The sequence below is a fragment of the Uloborus diversus genome, chromosome 7 (assembly GCF_026930045.1).
Source record: "Uloborus diversus isolate 005 chromosome 7, Udiv.v.3.1, whole genome shotgun sequence".
Classification (NCBI taxonomy): Eukaryota; Metazoa; Arthropoda; class Arachnida; order Araneae; family Uloboridae; genus Uloborus; species Uloborus diversus.
The window spans coordinates 168938199-168959875 of NC_072737.1; the positions used below are offsets into that span (position 1 = coordinate 168938199).

The window sequence follows — 21677 nt, forward strand, 5'->3', positions numbered from 1 at the left end:
CAGAGCGAAAAAGGTATAGTAACTTTCCACTTAAACAAACTCCGGTTAACCAGACGTCTGCTTCTATCGGCTTCTTTTTTCGTAGAAAAAATGCATTTTTCTTACGCAATACCTTTATCTATAGAAATACCCACTGTTCATCAGGAAAAAAAAATCACCAGTTTCTGCAAAAGTAGAGTATTTTATTGGAATGCATATGTCTGAAATTTTGTTTTCGATTATAAATCGCAAAAATTTTGAGAAAAAAATTGCATTTTGCCATCTAATTTTACTCCCTTTTCACTCCCCCTACAACTCTGATTTAACCAGATTTTCCCTAAACTAGTCTGCTGTTCATCCCTATTGGAGCAGGGATTTTTAACTTTTATCTACCTATGTACCCTATTTGTTTTCATCATAATTTTGTGCAGCCCTAACAGAAACATTTTTGTTTTATTGAACTGTGTTACTTAGTCAAAATTTAATGGGAAAGTTTAATCGCATATAAATTATTTAATATTAAAAAAAATAAGCAATTTTAATTTAATGTACGTTTTATAACAAAGTTTTATTCATCAGACATAAAATTTAAAAACTCTGAAGTAAAAAAAAAAGAGCAAGAGAAATACTTTTTTTTACAAAGTTCATCAACAATTAACCTTGGTCAAATACAGTCACAAATCATCCCCATAAATTTACTTGTTTACTTTCTCATCAGGTAAGTTAGACTCAAAATCCTTTTTCAAGTTTTCGTAAATTAACTTATTTCACAGTTGCATCAGCTAGTTTTTTGCGTTCCTTTTCAATACCAGTTCAAAAGTTAACTAAGAAATAATTGCAATACTTTTGTTTCAAAATAGTGTCATACGGTACTACACAACCTTTTTCCACAAATAAATTTCATTACTATCAATAATAAAATTTAAAAACTCTGAAGAAAAAAAAAAGAGCAAGAGAAATACTTTTTTTAGTTCATCAACAATTAACCTTGGTCAAATACAGTCACAAATCATCCCCATAAACTTATTTGTTTACTTTCTCACAAGTTAAGTTAGACTCAAAATCCTTTTCGCTTTAAGTTTTTGTAAATTAACTTATTTCACAGTTGCGTCAGCTAGTTCTTTGTGTTCAGTTTCAATACCAGTTCAAAAGTTAACTAAGAAATAATTGCAGTACTTTTGTTTCAAAATAGAGTCATACGGTACTACACAACCTTTTTCCACAAATCAATTTCATTAATATCAATATAATTTTGAGTACTCTTTGGTAGTGAACCCCTTTCTGACAAGCATACTAGAGGCACGCATACCACCAGTTACGAGCAGGGTTGCCAGATTTAAGAACAGTTAATACGGGACAGACTTTTAGAAGTGAAAAGAGGGGGGGGGGGATATTTTTGAGATTGAGTGCAATTACTGGTTATGGTGTATTTTTAAGGAGTGATAAATAACAATGTTTTTATAGCTTTCCGAAGATTCCTCTCAGTATGTTTATGGGTGAGCACAATTTAGGAGGAACTCTATCTCAGAGAATAAAGCAAGCAATAGAACGATGTTCAGTGTACATATCGACGTTGATAGGAACAGGTGCTAACTAGTTTTTTACTTGCGTTTGCTATAAGAGAAACAGTGCAATCGAAAAATTTTCTTGTTAAATGTGACTACTTTATCAAAAATAGTAATGGAAGGAATCAAGGAGCAAAAATTATTTTTTAAAGCCACACCATGCCAATGTGGAAATCTGAATGAGTAAGCCTCATGGTCTACCGCCAAAACAAAAACGTACGAACCAAATAAAAGCGATAACAATTTTTGCATTTGCTACCAAATTATTTTCTTTTAGCCCCTTTTTTCACGTGTTTTGTTATTTTTTTCCCTTAAAATAATATCTCGTTCTGTAAAATACTGTTATTAGCCAAAATACGTTAGCCGTCCCGTATGGATGTTCCCTGGGACGCGGGACAATTTTTCAAAATACGGGACTGTCCGTCGAAATCCGGGACGTCTGGCAACCCTGGTTACGAGCCACTGTGTTGAGCAAAATTTCTTTAATGTATGTCCAATATTTAGTACATTCCCTTAGCGATTTATTTACGCTTAATCATCCCTTACCTGTAGCTTTCAGATACCTAAAATCGTATTTCTATAGTTATTGAAAACAGCAGCAGCGAAAAAGAATAATAGCACATTTAATTCCGCAAAAGATTTGGACGTCAAAAAGCAGTTCTGCAATTAATATTATTCATTCGTGAAACATTGGTACTGCCTACAGTCAGAAAAACAATTTCTTATGGCACATCACTCGCTCACGCAGAACTTCGCCAATATTTATTTATATCCGAATTTAATGCTCCCGAAAATTTACATCCGAAAACGGGGAAAAAACCGTATCCAGGCAATTCTGCTTATAAAAGAGCTACGTTGCCATGGCAACGCTTTTAGTATATTCAAGGCAGTTACCTTTTTTCTTTCATAAAAAACCAATAACGGCTTCCTACCAGATTCTGGATTCACCATTGGAAAAAATCAAGAATATTGAGCCGGCTGTATAGATGCAACATCTATTTTCGTGTTGGCATCACTGCCTTTGATATTTCTTGGATTTTTCATTGGCTTATATATGGATTGAGCTGTGAGCAGTATGGTTTTCTTCTTAAGATGTTGCTTGCGTTGGTTTAAGAGTTAATTGTTATATTTGTGGTTTCTTATCTGCTGTTGAGTCTTTCGGATGGACTGCTTGGTTGGTCTTAACTTAACTATATTATTCACAGTTAGAGGCAAAATTAATTTTAAACAAAATAAAATAAACATGAAGTTGAACTTGTTTTGACAGAAAAAGTGTTAAAAGCTTGAAGCCTAATTTTGAGACATTATTTTTTAGTTTTTTATACTTATTTATTAGTTATTGTTACTTTTATTCATTTATTCTGGTCAAATGATCAATGATCATACATTTTCTTAGAATTTCTATACTTTATAATAGTTTACTCAGGGTTTCCAAAAGTTATAGTTTTGCATACATTTCAGTCTATCTTTATGACTTTTTTGTTCATACTCATACTTATAATCAATTATAGTAATAAAAAAAAAAACTAAAAAATCGCATCATTTTAAGATCTTATGCCATAATACATGAAAAAACCATGCTAAAGCAAATCAGGACAGTTACCTTTTTTACTTCCTTTTACAAAAAAGGAAGTATTGTATTCGCGAAAAACATTTCACTCAAAAATCGGCCGTAATTTCCATTTTTCTCACCCCCGAATGAATGTTGAGTTTTTTTTCAATCCAATCACGCGTGGATATATGCCTAGGAACGTGCAGACACCCTAAATATCCATTTTGACGACCCCCGGGGTAATTACAAGGAATTTTCTCGTGACGTCCGAATGTACGTATATGTATGTGCGTATGTATCTCGCATAACTCAAAAACGGTATGTCCAAGAAAGTTGAAATTTGGTACGTAGACTCCTAGTAGGGCCTAGTTGTGCATCTTCCGTTTTGGTTGCATTCAGATGTTCTTAAAGGGGTCTTTTGCCCCTTTTCGTGGGGATATCATTGTTAATTTGGATGTAAACTCAAGTTGTCATATAATTTGTCGGACACTTGGCGATATATCGCCAGTCTTTTGGTCGTCAGCTTGGCGACAAATTTGGCGATTTCTTTTCTCTTTTTTAAATTTGGTTTGAATTTGTCCACTGTTGGTGATATTTAGAGAGTGAACAATTGAATAACATTAAAGTTGCCAATAATGGGGAAATGACATTAAATTGGAGTAAAAGGAAGTCATGTGATGCACGCATCAGCTCGTTCTTTCATAAAACACCAACAACGGCTTTCTACCATCTCCTACATTTACCATCGGAAATGAATCAGAAATATTGCGCCGGTAGTAGAAAGATGCTACAACTATATGCCTTTTCTACTTCTTAAAGTTTTCCTTGGCTTGCATATGATTGAGCTATGTGCAATATGATTTCTTTTGATAATGTTACCAGTCTTGGGTTAAGAGTAAATAATTATTTTTGGTTTCTTAACTGTTGTAGACTCAAGGAATGGAGTGCTTGGTTCTTCTTTATATATCTATATTAATCAGATAGTTAGAAACGACACTAATTTCAATTAAAGTAGATTCAACAAGAAATTGAGTTTGTATCTGACAAATTAAAGTTTTTGCAACGAAGGATTGCAGCCAAACTTTGAAACATTTTTTAACAATCACGAATTGCTTATTGTTTTCACTTGACCGTTGAATGACGTCCGCGTCCGTTCACGCCCTTTAATATATTTTTCACGCTTATAATGCAGGTATCCATGTGCCTCGGAATCGAATTGTTTATAAGCGACTTTCGTGACTTTACACAACCTTTTTTACGCAAAAACAGTATCCAGAATCCAGCCCCTAGCATTCGTTTGAATTTTGACATCTTGGATTAAAATTATGGTTGCAACAAAAGCCATTAGTAGGAGCAAGAAACCCAACGAGTAGGGTCCTATAGCAATTCGTGATTGCGAAACACAATTTAAATTCAAGATCTCAAAATTAAAACTAATTTTTTTTTATTTATTTTATTTTATTCTTTTTTTTCTTTTCAAATGATTTTACATTTTTCTTCGAATTTCTATGCTTTGTAGTTGATTACTCAGTCATCGTAAAGATTACAACTTTTCACACGTTTCAGTCAAAGTTTTTTTAGGTTTTTTATTAATAATAAGTAACACACAAAAATAACACTAATTAATCACAGCGTTCGAAAAAGGTTTAGTATAATACATGAAACAACCATCATAAAATAAATTTTCCATGTTGTAATAAATGTGCTCAATTGGAATATCAATTTAAAGATATCGTAAAAAAATATAACATTAAAAAAAAAGAGAGAGATTTCATTAAAACAGACAAAATGAAAACGAAAAACAGTATTCTAAATAGATTCATTTAAATAACTCTGGTACGAGAAGTACTTAAATTAGATGCAATTTAAAAAATGATCATACATAATTACTACATAGTTAAATAACCTTTCAACGTTTCAAAAAGGTATAGAGAGCCAGCCACACTAAAGCTAAAGTAATAAACCGTCTGAAATGTTAATGATAAGGCCGTTCCCTGGTTAAATTCTTATTTAATTATCTTATAATCTCTCTTTTTTTCATCAAGTATTACATTTAGTAATGAAAATGAATTACTTTGTTTCTCTCAATTAATTGAATTATTCGTTATTTTAAAGTATTTTTACAAACTGAATTTCATCATTAAACATTTTAAGTTAGGTTGAACAATGTTATGAGGTACATATAAGGCGGTTACAATTACAGTTACTTTATTTGGACATACGTAGAGTTAGTTCGAATAGACGCGTCATTGAAACGTAGTAGACACGTGATGTGAGCAAAAAGAAAATAAATTTCTAATAAGAAAACATTAGTTCAAAATTTTATCAGCAGGGATATAAAGGATGCTTGAAAAGAAAGCAACAATCTAGGAACAAAAATTTTGCTTTTTCATAGAATTTGTTCAATGTTTTTTTTTTTTCCTTTCTTTTCTTTTTTTTAATTATTATTATTGACATTGATCACACGTCTAAAGCGTTCTTTAGTACGTTCAAAAGTTCCAAGAATGATTTGTCTCTCAATCGCAGCAGCCTTGAGGTTAGAATTTCAATTGATAAAAAGCCTGTCGGAGAAAAAAACAGAACTCGTGTTTTGTTATTGGTTATGAATTTTTGCTTCGGTTCGTATCGTATAACATAGGTACCAAGTTTCAATGACTTACCTCTGTTACAACGAGTTTTTAACGATATGTGTCCAATTTTGTGTTTTTATATTAATACAATACCTTTATTTTTGTTAGCTAGTTGTAATAATAGCGAATTAGTTGCAAAGATTTGGAAAAATATCTAGAAGATATTTACCAGTATATTGCTTCATTTTAGAGAGGAATTCAGCGCAAATTAACCTCTCACAAATGTCATTGTTTTCTTGCTACTAAAATAAGTAGTTTTAACCTTTTTTTTCAATTAAAACTTCATCGTTACCATGCATTTTTATTTTTATTTTGTATGCTGCTGAATAAAATACATATATAGGAAAAGGTATAAAAAAATCTCGGTATTTATTGTTTTAGTAAAACTTATTGAGTCAAAACATTTTTTTTGTTGAAATAAAATTGACCCCGAATTAAAATTGTCTTCTAAATCCAAATGTTTCTTAGACAGAATTACTTCAATTTAAAGCTTGGTCCAATTTAAAATTTTGTTATTTGGGCAGTCTTGTTTTCCTCTTTTTTTGCTTTCTCACTCGTGGGAAATTATTTCAGAATAGAAAAAAAAGTTTAAAGATTAAGTAACTGATCATAATGACATAAATGATTCCAAACAAACATGAAGCTACTTTAGATGAAAAATTTAAGTTAAATTAGAGTGATGTAACTAATTTTAGCAGTTTCGATTCCTAAGATTTTCTTTTCTTGAAACATATACTTTTTAAACCAAACTGCTAGATTTTGGGAGACATAATTTAAATTCAATTATACGCTTTTTCATGCATATTGTCAATAATTTTAACATAAAAAAAACGCAGGCACCTTCAATTCCCGTTAGACATTTTACATTCCTCATCTTTTTTTTTTTTTGAGCAATCACGATTGCTTATTGTTCTCACTTGACTGTTTTTGGCGTTACGCTAACTCACACTCACACACACATACACACATACACACATATCCACACACACATACACACATATACCCACACACTCATGCCCGCACACAGACACAAACACAGGCCTACACACACTTACACACACATACACGCCTGCACACAGACACAAACACACGCACCTACACACACACACTCACACACACTCTCACACACCCTCACACTCACACACGCTCTCACACTCACACACACACTCAAACTCACACACACACACATACCCACACACATACACATATATACACACACACATACCTACATACACACATGCCTGCACACAGACACAAACACACACGCCTACATACACGCATACCCACACACACACACACATGCCTGCACACACGAAAAAAAAACACGTAATCGCGAAAAACATACTTTGAATTCAAGATGTCAAACTTCAAATTATTATTATTTTTTTTTTTTTCATCTTTTTTTTTCGCCAAAGAAGTTTTGTTAAGAAAAGCTAAGTCGTTTTGCGAAATGGCCACGGCTAAACATTTTATTTAAAGGGAGAACATTAAATAGAGTGTGTCGCGCACTCAAAGCTGAAAGCGGAATACTTAATTTTTACATCATTGGAGGTTTAACATTTCTCAACAATTCGTTTACACGCGTAGTAATATAAATTGGTTTTGTGAGTCACAGTCGTCTCAAAATGGAATAACAACATTTTGCTCACATTTTAGAACGCGACTCTAAAGAGTTGAGGGAAAAGAACTCTGAAGTTGAATCAAAAATCTCATTTTCAGGGTGGAGCACTGTTTCAAAGTTAAACATATTCCAAATTAATTCACGATTTTACAAATGGCCCTCTTATCGGGGAAGAGCTACGGGCGCAAATAGCTTTTGCCTTCTGGCAGAAAGGCTAGTCCGTACCGAAAAAGGAAAAACAGAATCCAAAAACGCAAAAGAGAAAACTCCCACTTAAATTGTCCCCAAAACACATTGTCCGCACTCTGGGGCTTCTTCCATCATTTTATTTTCATAAACCCAACGGAGTACAAAAATGGTGGAGGAAAAAAGGTCTTCAGACGCCTTTAAGTTGAAAACATATTTCCCCGCTTGCCTGCGAAAAGAGCGTCAGCATTAAATTGAATTTTTGTCCTTATTTTCCCTCCTGTGTAGCACGTTTACGAAAACCAGGCACGCCAAGTTTATTCAAGTTATTTTTCGCGATGGAAGTGGCAACAGTTCCGAGATGCATTCGTCCTTAGAAATAGGCTTAACACGGAAGTAGGAAGAGTGTCATAAGAAGGTTAACTAGAATAATAAATTACGCTCGCACGTGAAGCCGAAGCGAAATGCGATGTTAAAAGGTATCACCTATTATAAGCTGATTTACTTTTAACACGCTTTCTTCGATTCGAAATGTGAGAATTTATTCGAAAGAGATTAGAATGGGGGGGGGGGGGTACTTTAAAAGGAATTCATTTCAGGTCGCATGAAGAACGTGAGATTTATCAGGAATTATTAAATCAAAAATGTCGACTGATTGATATGCACTTCGTGAAACTTAATTTTGCATCCAAATGTGCAATTTCGGAAAAAGCGAAAATTGTTGAAAATTGCTTTCAAATTGATTATCTCCTTACAGAGTGGAATTTTTTAAAGCTCATCTTTGCTGAAATAGAGAATGTTTTTCAGAAATACTAGAATACGATTTTGTTGCAGATTATTCGAAAAGGAAATTAAATTGACATTACGCAGTTCTGCGCGAGATTCAAAGGGTGGGAGCATTAGAGGATGTGTTGTTTTTTTCTTATTAATAATTCGTTTCTGGCTCTTCAGATGTTTTTGTTTGCACATTTGCTGAAGTCTGGATCTGGTTAACAATTCATAAAGTGTTCCTTTTTTAAAATGGTTCATTCCGAATCCATGTCGCTTGCATTTAACAATAAGTAAGTAATTTAAAATGAATGCTATGAAGAGCAAAATATTTGCTCGTTGTTTAGTAAAAAATAGCATTTAGTAGTAGGCAAAGATCAATTTTGACCAGTAGGGCCCTTGAACAGAAACAGCTATTTGTTCCCATACCGAGCAAATATTGACTTTTAATAAAAGAACGTGTTCCTGTAAGTCATTTTTTAAAGAGTACCAAGCCTTGCATTTCTTTTTTTAAGTGTCTTACTTTTTGTTTTTTAAATTGTTATTTGTGATTTGCAATGAAATACTCAATGTACATTGTGGTGATATATGAATCAATTACAGTAGAACTTCTCAATAAGGGACACTAAGGGGGCCGGACAACTTGTCCCAAAAATAGAGGTGTCCCTTCTTCGCAGGTAGATGAATTAATGCAGGCTGTGTAATTAACTCACAGTAATAATTAACTCACAGTAATTTCATAATGAACGCAAACTAATAGCATTTAAGATTAAATACTGAAAATGTATCATATATGTTGAATAAAATTCTGAATTATTCAAATTGGAAAAAAAATTTAAATTTTATCAAACATTTTGTTGCAACAAAGTTTTGTAACTGATTTTCATTAATTGCCATTTTTAATTTATCCATGACATGTTTTTTTTTATGTCATGTATTTTGAAATGCAAAAGACGATGTGATCACTTTTCAAGTTTTCGAAAGTAAGCTTGTCAAGGCGGCATTATCTGTCGAGGTGATCCCATATAATGAAATTGATGAAAGAGAAAAGCATGAATGTTAGTCTCAGTAAAAATTTTAGAATACATATTTGTTTATTTGCATGTTTAAGTAAAAACAAACTTTTACCGGCTAGTTTTGGGACAAAAAGTAAACCTTGAATTCCAATAATTTCGATATTTCTAATGCATTTATGCAAACTATTTTTTTGTAATTTTTCTCTGTGACTGTCCCTTAAATAGAGTGCCCCTTAATGAGAGGTAAATACATGGAAGACCCTACTCAAAGGGACTGGGACCAGAAAAAGTGTCCCTTAAATAGAGGTGTCCCTTATTCAAAGGTGTCCCTTAAAGGAGGTACTACTGTATAAGCAAAGGGATGCAAAAGGTGAAATAAGAACTAAAAGATAAATCGTACTCATGGTACTAGGAACTCTCATCTGTTTTGTGGCAAGAGGTGGTAGGATGGTACTAGTATTCTCGGTAGGTGTTGCTATGAAGGTATAAAGCAAGCTCCAGAAAACCTTTTCAATGAAAGCCTGCTTGGGGGTTGAGCTTTGCATGCGTTTTACTCTAACTTTAAAAAGTCCATTTACCTTTCTATGCTTCTCGATGCGTCATATTTAAATTGAAAGAGGCCTTTTAATCAACAGATACTGAACTTTTTACTAAATCAGCCATGCCGTCGTTTAGAAAATTTTTGAACACCGCGCGCAAAAAAATAAATAAATAAATAAATATATATATATATAAAATGAATAAACAAAATAAATAAGTTGTATAAACGTTACAAGTTTTCTAAATATTTTTTAAGGTTTTATAATTTTACGGAAAACCTATATGTTACGCATTTAATTGGTTCTCACAAATTTCTGTCAATTCTGATACAGTCATTCAGACTGACTTCGAGCCACAAGATTTCTAAGTGTAAACTGCCCTACTGATATTCTAATAGAATTCCGGCATTTATTGGGATAAGAAACTCCTTAACAAGTGCACAATTATCCAAGATATATATATAAGGAAATAATGATCATTAAATTCATTTAAAACGAAACTGAAGAAAAAAAAAACTATCCTGTCTTTTCGGGTCATAATGAGCCACGTCATAAGTGGGATAAAAAATAAATTATTTTAATAAACCAGTGCGACTTTCATGCGGCAAAATTATGTTTCTGATTGTTTTAAAATCCCTTTTTTTTTGTACTTCAATTATCACAAGATTTCTATTATTTTATAATATTGCATAAAATACCACGATATGCAATTGCTGCCACTTCAAAAATAGCTTCCGAAAGAGGTCACTTCAGATTGGTGTACACTATTGCATAGTTCTTTTTTTTTTTTTTTTGTATAATAGGAAACAGAGACTTCCTTCGCAATCTTTCCGGAAAGGCCTTCCTAGGCCTTCTAGTTTCCTTTTAAATTGAGCTCTTTTTTTTTGAAAAAGGGAAGATATGATTTCAAATTTGTATGTTTTGTAATGCATGCTTACAACTTGGAGTTTACCAGTGATGACAAGTTTACGCTTCGTGATGTTTATATAAATGTTTTTCCTCTTCAAGAGAACATTTTTTTTCTTTTACGGTTTATAAATTTTTATGCTTAATCGAACAGTTGGTAGCAAAAGCGGTGTGGGTAAGTAAAACAAGATTTTGAATAATAAATGGTTTAGTAGCCACTTTTGCACAAAACACACTGATGTTTTACGTATAACGGTTATCGTCAATCGGCAAATGGTTGAACCTAAACTTACACCACTTGCGCATGAAGAACAATGGGGTTAAGGCTAATTTCGGATGGAGTAAATACATATTATTTAAAAAAATGACTAATACCACTCTTGCTCTGCTTCCCTTTGTTAACTGAATGAGGGCTTTAAACAAAGCTGTACTATTCAGTAAGTTACCGCCCTATAGCCAGGGCTAAGGCAGAAATACATGAAATACACCGCCAGCTCAGTCAATTCCAGCCGAGGACTGCAGTTTCGTGCTTATTAGCACTCATCAGCCCGGCATAGGAGTGACTGAGCTGGAGGTGGAAAACCTCTTAAGGAAGCCAAGAGTACCAAACAAACTGGTAGCTAATACAGAATTAGCACTAACCAGACGAGTGACCGAAACAATGGTTCGGTTCAACTCGAATTTTGAAGGCAAGGCAGGTATATTCAGTAAGTTACCGCCCTATAGCCAGAGCTAAGGCAGAAATACAGGAATACACCGCCAGCTCAGTCATCGTCTCAGTCTCAGGCCGTCAGCTCAGTCACCTGACTGAGCTGGCGGTGTATTTCATGCAAAGCTGTACTTTTTTTTTTTTCATTTTTCAAGTTATGTGCGTTAAAAACTTAACAGCCATCAGCTTAAAATATTTTAACAGTATTTTTCTTCTTTCTAGGAACTGTGGATTCTTTTCCTCTGAAAGAAGTTGTAAAGACAGTCAACGTGAGTTCTTCTGCATATGGGTGGCAGCAAAAAGACAGAGAATTCTGGTGTTTAGTTCCTAAAGGATACAAAATGTATCCTATAAACACGATTTCACTTGGACTTTCTATTTCTCCTTCTATTCCACGAAATAGAGGAGAAATTTTAATGTAAAAATATGTAAATAAATCGTTTTACTATTGTCTAAAAAAGTTTGTAATTAGAAAAGTGTGAGAAGTCGATAAAAGAAATGAAAAGTAGAATAAAAATATGTTTTGCTAATTTTAAATTAAATTTACTTCAAAATTGTCATAAATATGATACTTGAAGCAAAAAAAGGCTCATATACTACTATAATAATTAATATTTTGCTTTAGTTCAGTGCTTTAAAGTGTTCTTTCGTGATTATTAATAAATCATAGCAGAAGACAATTTAGAAAAGTGCTATTCTTTAGAAAGTAGTCCTTAAATGTAAAAATAAGTGAAAGAAAATGATTTTCTGACAACCACAAAGTTTTCTATTTATAGGGAATTATTCATTTTAAATGTAAAATAAATAACGTGTAAACTGTAAATCTTTGCTAATTAGTGCATTTCTCACATTGTTTATTTCAAATCTATCTTTTTACATAGCTTTTTTTTAAATTTATTGTGAATTATCTCTCCAGAAAAAATAACGCTTCAATAAGTCCTGGAAATATCAGAGTCAAATTGAAAATTGTGAGCCCCCCCTTTTTTAAAAGGAAAATTCAAAATGCTTGAATGAGCGGTAAAAGAAATTTAAGAAAATTTTTATGTAGACTATACCAGAAGATTAAAATCTTTTGCTGGATGGAGAGAAATGTTCAGCATCTTAAAATCAATTGCTTGTAACTTTTTCCTTAACAAAATTTTCAGGCACTGTATATGTGGTATAAGTCTAATATGTGTGAGAAAAGAAATATGTGTATCTAATGTGTGTACCTAAATTGCTTATACAATGTTTTTAAAATGTAGTGCGTTTTGGTACGTAAGATTTCAATAAATGCTGAGTCATAAATATAAGCAGTAAATTGCTACAAATCCTGATTTATGTAAAATACTTCCGGTTATTGCGTAAAAAAGGATTTAATTATATATTATGTAGAAAATTTGTAATTTAAATTATTTCTGTATAATATTTATCTTTCATAAATCAAATTTTATTACTTCTTTCTTTTCAGTTTCGTACATGTTAATGATTGTTTCAGTATTGAAACGTATTAATGAACTTATATCAGGAGCACAGCTCGTGTATTATAATGATCAATTTTAATATTTATTTTCATCGTTGCAAATATTTTGAAAGAGAAATCCAAAGGAAATTTTCTCACCTTCTAAAGAGAATGATAAAAATCAAGAAATATGTGTAACGTTATTGTAAATAAGTAGATATACATTAATTTTCAAAGTTATGTCAATATCAGCATCATATTCTTTTGAAAATAGCAAAAACTGAAGTGCATATATACAAGCTAGTTGTATTACATGCGCTAGTTGTGGAAGATCTCGGTGCAACAAGGGGACAGCTTCACTTTTTAAGGACTATCAAAAATCACGAAAAAAGTTTTAAAAACTTAGTTTTAAAGGTTTTGTCTGAATATTATGTTAGAATTTGCCTCTATAAAACCAATTTCAATGATATTTTAATGAACAAGCGTAATATTATTTGTTACATTTTGGAGCAGTCCTGTTCTTGCTCCAAATACACATCGCATCCCGGCGAGGAAAGGAATACAACTGAAAATTTGGGGAAAAAAAAAATTAAACTCCCGATTATCCGCGAGAGGATTATCCGCGGGGAGATTATCCGTGAATCAACAATCAGGAATATGTATTTTCACAGTAAAAAGCAAATACCAATGGCTGTTTTTCCTTTGTTGTTTTTTTTTTTAATTTAAACTCAGTTGTTTTTGTTTTATTTATATATTTATTTTTTGTGATTTCTTCAGTGTACATGCTACACTTGTTCTTTATTGATGTTAAGTTCAACTGTGCAAAAATACAAACTGTTTTACTGTACTGTATATGTTTTCACAGTTTAATGAAATAATTTTGCATCAACACAGCAGAGCATTTTTTAAGGAAGGAAAATTTTTACCTAATTCGTCCCTCAATTTAACCTTTTTAGGGTTTATCAGCAGGCCCGGCTCTTGGGGTAGGCGACCTAGGCTGCTGCCTAGGACGGCAGATTTTAGGGGCCGCAAATTTCGAAGTTTTTTTTTTATTTTTTATAAGTATGAATACCTGTTTCAGCGGTATAAGTTTCTTAGCTTCAATGCTAAAAAAAAAAAAAAAAGAGTGTACCAGTGCTTGGATATGCAAGACATAGCTCGGAATTTAACTAGAAATTAAATTTAATTTTAGAGGCGGCAAATTGCGTGATTTAAAAGTCTTTTTAAAAATACTGATATCTGTTTCAATGCCATGAGAAGCACTACTTTAATGCTAAAAAAGATATTTGAAAGTGTGTATTAGTGCTTGGATAAGCAAAACCCATTTTAGAATTTAACTAGAAACTTACTTTAATTTTAAGCACTTTACTATTATTTTTATTTTATTAATATATTATTATTATTATCAGTATTATTAAATAGGGGGGGGGGGCACTTGTCAATATCGCCTAGGGCGGCAAAACTATAAGAGCAGGCCCCGTTTATCAGTGACGTTCATTACTTGCGGCAATTGTGCCACCTAATTCTGCGGATAATCGGGAGCGCACTGTTCTAGCTATTGGTTTAAAATCTAAATTGAAGTATTTTTCTTGCAACTAAACTCGCACAAAATTTAGCTTACATAACTGGTGCGTAGTGGAGTAAAATCGATATAATCAATATTAACGCATCACTAAAATTTTCTAACTTAGAAGAAAGATTTTCGAACTGTACAGTGCTGGCCAAATTGTTAGGCTAAGACTTTTAAAAGCAAATTCTTTATTGATTACATAACTATAGACACATTAACCAACAGTGAAATAATTATCTAATATTTCGTATGCATTCCTTTGTTCTTGATGAGCATTTTAAGTCTTTTTGGCGTACTTTTCACAAAGTTTATACCATTTCTTAACTTTTTAAAAAAGGAGGTAAAAAATTGTTTATACTCACTATTATATATACTCACATACACATACTCACTAATTACCTAAAACTAACTTTAAATATAAGAGAACACACTAATAAAAAGAACTAGTGAACTGTTTAAGCTGATTGAGGCTATGTTCCTGGTAGGTTGATAAACTTTTTGGCATACTTTTCACAAGGTTTACACCATTTCTTAACACTTTTTATAAAAGGGGGTAAAAAATTGTTTATACTTACTATTATATACACTGTTAAAAATTTTCCGGATTATTTACGGTAATTGTTACTGGCATCCATGTTGCCAGTAACTATTACCGTAAAAATCAAATGTTACTGTAAAATTTTACGGTTTCCTCGGTAGGCCACAGCAACCAGCTGGGCTGGGATCGCTTATTTCTCCGGTATAAATTACCGTAAAAATCAGCGATGCGTCGGCGATGCAATTTTACAGTAACAATTACCAGAAAATCTTCCTGAATTTTTAACAGTGTATACTCACATACACATACTCACTAATTACCTAAAACTAACTTTAAATATAACAGAACACACTAATAAAAAGAACTAGTGAACTGTTTAAGCTGACTGAGGTTATGTTCCTGGTAGGTAGATAAACAAAAAAGATAAACAAAGCAGACAGTGCTGCCACCTGCAAACATTGAATTATGCTAAAATAACGTAATAATCAGTGTACTGTACTGAACAGTAAAATAAATAGTATTTTAGTACAAATAGTGCACAAAAAAAAACCTCTTTAGTCTAATAATTTGGCCAGCACTGTAGGTAGGCATTACTAATTTAAACAGCAAAAACTATAACGTGTAAATATCACAACATAACTTTTTGCTCGCATTCTTATATTTGAGAATAAATCGCTTAAGACTACTATTTCGCAAAACCTTGATTATCTCAAATGATGTATAACTTTCCCTACCGGGGTGCGATATAATAATCCAAATATGTTTTAGATTTTTACTAAAAACTTAAATAATATTTTGTTGTAACGAGAGAGCAGTGGTGTACCTAACATTTGTGCACCTGGGGAGATAATTTGTGGTGTCACCCCCCCGGAAAATGTTAATATTTAAAGTCTTCAAAATGCATATTAGCTTTATATTTTTCAAAAACTTGCATTTCCACTTTGGGTGTCACCCCCCAGACGGTGGTAGAAGTATTACGAATCTTCTGAAGCTTTTAGTTTCAAAATTATGCAACAAAATAGGCTACACTTTGCTTTCACTTTCTTCTGAAGCGCCGCCCGTTGCATCTGCTTTCCTTTAATTTTTTCCCTTAATATTGGTTAGAGATACCTCGTTTTTGTACAAAATGAATGATAATATTTTCCTTCACGTATTTCAATGTAAAGCACAAAACCGACAAAAAACGATGGTTTTACCTTTTTGCACAGAGGTCTTTTGACTTCACACTGAAGTGCAATTAATTTTTAATTTTATTTATAAGTCCTCTTTTGGGGTGACAAAAGATTCACCGATAAACCTTTAAAGTTATTTAGTTTACTTTAAATGTTACTTGTATAAGCAGTTTAGCTTGTAAATTGTATGTCCTAGAAAATTTGAAGAATGACTAAAACTTACCTTATACGCGTACTTAGGTTGAATGCGCAGAGAGTTTGGATGTGTTCTGTTTGTTTTAAACAAATATATGTGTAGGAGTACTGAAAAGTGTAAATAAGAAACACTTCTTTCTGTTTTGATTTCTTGTTAAAAATCCAAATATGTTTGCGTAAGAACGACAAACATTTTTTTGATTTGTTGACTTCCCGTGCAAAAATCGAATTATGTTTAAGTGCGAATAATAAAAACTGTAAATAAGAAACACTTTTTTCATTTTTGATTTCTTATTACAAATTCAAATATGTCTGCGTAAGAATAATAAATGTTGTAAATAAGAAACACTTTTAATTTTTTTGGCTTCCTGTGCAAAAATCCAGTTACGTTTGAGCACGAATAATAAAAAATGTAAACAGGAAACACTGTTTCTTTTTCAATTTTCTGTTAAAAATTAAAGTACATTTGTGTAGGATTAATAACTAATGTAAATTTTGATTTCCTGTTAAAAATCCAAATATGTCTTATATTCTGCCGAATCAACACCGGTGATAATTTGTGTAAATTTGATGATGAAATTAGTTTAATGTTGTAAACATTGTGCAAATATTTATCAGTGTGTAACTCATTTGTAAACTAACATATGTGATTTCTGTGTTTTACTCAATAAAAGATCAATTCATTTCATGTTGAAATTGCTTCGTATGTTTTACTGTTTTTTTTTTTATATATATAATTTTAAGAATGAGCTAAAAACATGTTGCACCACTTATCATTTACTTTCAACTCATTTTACAAGTGTATTTTGGAAAATCGTAGCATATTACAAAACAATCATTCTCTAGAATTCCTTTGAAATATTGAAATTCCGTACATATTTCTCTGAAAATAACGAACTATAAATAAAGTATATTTCTTAAGTTACTTTCTCTGTCCTTATGCTATAAGCGTAATAGATTTGATTGGGGTAAAACTATTATTTCGCGGACTTTCAAGTATCTTGACAGCTAGCTCCAGCAGGTCCCACTAAGCTGTTATATTATCTGTCTTAATGCGATCTGGATGTCAATTTTGATTGCTTAAAACTAGTGATGTTCCGGATATCCGTATCCGCGGATATCCGAGGGAAAATAACGATCCGTATCCGTATTCGTATCCGTTACTTTTTTGACGGATCTTAAACGGATCTTTTCTATTCTAAAAATTACTAAATATTTGAATAAAAGAAATTTCAATTCCTAGGTTTTATTCCCTATTTAAATTACAATGTATCATTTCCGAAGTCAATTTGCACCCCATTCCCAACGCGAAAAGGAAGGAGTAATAAATTTTATAAGTTTGTATCAGTGTGTCTATTTCTGGCATCGTAGCTCCTAAACAGATGAACCGATTTTGATATTTTTTTTCCGTTCAAAAGATGACTTGATCGAAAGTGTTCATAGCTTGGTCTCGTTTTTGTAGAACTTTAATTACCGGGGATATTAACTAAAACCGACTTAACGTTTTTCACAATTATGGTGTAAAAAACTTATCTGAACGTTAAAAATATTGGCCCTAATTGAAAGAATTAAGTTTTCTGCGTTTGATATTTGTTTGGAACTTCCAAGTTATGTACAGTAGGAGCTATAATCTTGTTAAGTAAATTTTAAATGCAATTCTAAGCCTTTATAGGCGTGATTGGTAGCGATTTCATAGTCGGAAAATAAGGAGAAAAACGTCAATGATTTAAAATTTCTATCTGCTGTCAGTTCATATTTGTTAACAATGTGTGTTCTGATCCGCGAAATTCATCTTAATATGAGATCGGCCCTCTGGGACATTTTTTTTTAAATTTTTTATTTAATATTAGTTTTTGTCATTGATTTGGGATTTGTGTTATTCTTCATTTTGGTTTTTCTCGGCATCCTTCAAAAAAAAAAAAAAAAAAAAGAGACTCAATTCTCTATTTACTGTTTGTAAAGGTGTTCCGGCTCTGTTATTTCGTCGGCCGGAGTAAGTTGGGTGGAATGGGTCAGCGCTGCATTTATGCTGAAATAAAATGCGAAAAATTATTTCTAGCCTGTCCAGTAGCAGCTTTACCACTCTTGCTCCTGTATCCTACATCTACCGAGCAAGCTAGAAAATTTTTTTTCACATTCTATTTAAGCATTAATGCAGCGCTGATCCATTCCTTCCAACTCTTCCTCAATTTTAACGGAGATTTTTTTAAAGAGTAAATTATAGTCTTGATTATATTTTCGACGTAAATGACATTTTTTGAAGAAACAGTGCCAATATCCTGACGGGAATACCTTCCGTAATAAATTTTACACTTGGATAGTTGAATTGTGTAAAAAATTTTTGAGGTCCGTATCCGTATCCGTGGATCTTGACACTAATGATCCGGATCCGTATCCGGATCCGTATCCGCGGATCTTCTTTTTTAACGATCCGGCACATCACTACTTAAAACTGGTTTACATGAGAAGTTATGAATATTTAGCAATTCTTCCGATTCTTTCTTTGAGAGAGGAAGTTACGTTTTGCATTCGTTCATTTCAGTACGCTTAAAAGAGATATGACTCCTAGAAAGTTTGCAAAGCTAATCGTACTTAACAGTCACGTATAGAAAGCTGTAAAAATACTACTTCCATGATTGGTATTAGGAAATCGACCTTCTCTGGGCGTCCGAAGAACTGCATATTAACTGAACCATTTCCTCCTCAAAGAAAGGGCAAAAGTGAAAGGAAAGGAAAAAACTGCAAAATAGGATAAGTTTCTACTCTGAAATAGCATTATTACACCTATTAGAGCTAGCCAATACCTAATGAGGCATTTATTGCCTAGTGATAATGATATTCATTGTCCCAGGCTGCAGCGGGAACCTCTCACTTTTGGTTAGAAGAGAAGTTGTCAAACGGTCATTTTTCCAATACCAACCACAGGAAATATTTTTTTTTTTTTGCTCCCAAGGATTTGGGCCTGTTTAGTCCGATTATATTTGACTTTGTTCCCCTCTAGCTCCGTTGTATCCCTATTTCGTAAATTAGAACGAAAGAATGGAAGATGATACTTCCTCCTCTCAGAGAAACAAACTAAAGATTCAGTATTCCCAATTTCTTATCTAGACTAGTTTTAAGCAGTCAAAACCATAGACTAATAATAAGAATAGACCGAGCTATGGCAACCCTTTTGCTGCTCATAAACCAAACCATGTGACTGGTGGATATCTTAGCAACAGTGGGCGTTGATCGTAGCAGACGATCAACGCCCGCGAGAAATAAAATAAATAGAATTGATGGAACAAGGAAGAATGATCTTTTATGGAGCCCGATTTGTAAATTTGTTATTCTAAGTTGTAAATATTTTGTTAATATAGGGAGTTTTTCGTTTAGATAATACCGTGCATTTTCTTTAGTCAATTTCAATAACTCTCTAAGCTTCCAAAAAGAATCGGCAAACGTTAAGATTTTTGCCTACAATATCAATTTAAGATACCGATTAGTACATTTTTGCGTTAACGCAAAACGTTTACGCCATTACGTTCACGCCAACGCTGACGTAGCAGTTCCGAATGAAATAAAAGTTACTGAAAACTGTGATCAAAAACTAATTACTAATGTCAAAATAATGCACAACTAAAAGAAAAACAGTTCAATCTCTGCACCTGGAAAAAAAATTATAATGAAAACACGTTACGTCTTAAAATACATGTCGAGTGCCAAACTATAGATAATCCTGCCATTTAGCAACCATGCTGCCAAAGTTTTCGCCAAGCCTCCCACCAGTCACATGATGTATCCATGAACCAATTTTTTCATCAGGAAGTCTGGGAAAGCTCGGTCTACTCTTATTATTAGTCTATTGTCAAAACTGACATCCAGATGACATTAAGACCGACAGATTTGCTTAGGGGAACTCACTGGAACTAGTTGGTAAACAAGTTGAAAGTCCGCGATAAAATATCTTCGTCCCAATTGATTCGAACACTATAGTACCTGCCGATGCCGCTTTTAAATTGCTGCCAGAAACAATGAAAACTAATACAACTATAAAAGTAAAACGTTTAAATTTTCAGTTTAAAGTAAAAGTAAATTGTTTAAAAAAAAAATTAAGGAATAACCTTTTCAAAAATTTTAAGATTAAAAATATTTTTCCGATTCAAAGTGGATTATAATTACTTTAATTAATTAAGCTGTTTCGATTTTTATGAAGCAAGCAATGTTATTATAAATACAAACACAAAGCATATGTAACTTTATTGTGATAGCCTACGCTATCAGATATTTCTCACATAAGCAAGACATGAAATTGTGGTGTATATTCATAAGAAAAAAAAGGGTACAAAAACAATGTTTTACATACTTTAATCATTTTAAAGATGGTATATGTGCCCTTTTCTGATTCCTGAACGATACCACAACTGTACTCAAACTCTTGTTATATAATACACGTTGTAGCAAGTACGCAGTCACAGAAGCAATTGCTGCAGTAATCCTCTTTTTCAGTTCTTCAAGATTAGAAGATAAGGTGATATAAAACAGCAATCGCTACAATAATCCTCTTTTACAGTTCCTCAAGATTAGAAGATAAGGGAATATAAACACAGCAATCACTGCAGTAATCTTCTTTTTCAGTTCGTCAAGATTAGAAAATAAGGGGGAATAGACACAGCAATTGCTGCATTTATCCTCTTTTTCAGTTCGTCTATATCAGAAGATAAGGAGTTATAAGCACAGTAATCGTTACATACAGTCAGATCTCGATTACTAGAAGCTTATAACTCGAATATTCCTTTATTTGAAAGTTTTTCTGGGGTCCCAAACTCTTGAGACTGTTGTGGGAACTTCCATAACTCGAACTACCAATGACCCGAACGTTTTAGCCGGTTCCTTGGGAGTTCGAGTTATCGAGAGTTGACTGATCAGCACAGGAAAAAACACATGGTGTAAGGTATGGTGACCAAAGAAGGCCAATCATATAGTTCTCAAATACCGGTTCACCTTAATTGCCAATAGACCAGCTGAATAATGAATACGATATTGCCCCTATACGATAACTCGCAGAGAAACCTTTTTTTTTTTTTTGACTTATCTCGGGCATGTTTAGCAATGCTAAACAACCCCCATGAATCCAAATATCTGCAAAAAATCCAAGAACAGCAATGGGTCGCTAAGGACCTCGTCCTTCGTAAAACCCAAACAAGATAGAATGTGCTCAGGTGAAACCTCTCCAGCAGAGCACCAGTGACACTCCGGAAAAGTCTTGATATTCCCAGAGAATCTAAGAGCTTTTGTGTGGCCACTCAGG

At 32.8% G+C, this 21677-nt stretch overlaps 1 long non-coding RNA gene across 1 annotated transcript in view; it reads left to right on the plus strand.

The window, feature by feature from the left end:
• The window catches only part of LOC129225742 (uncharacterized), a 35225-nt gene extending 22969 nt beyond the window's left edge, over window positions 1-12256 (plus strand). The window contains exon 3 of the long non-coding RNA XR_008580749.1: window positions 11694-12256. This is a non-coding gene — a long non-coding RNA (uncharacterized LOC129225742). The remainder of the gene's footprint in view (window positions 1-11693) is intronic.
• The last annotated feature ends 9421 nt before the right edge of the window (window positions 12257-21677 follow it).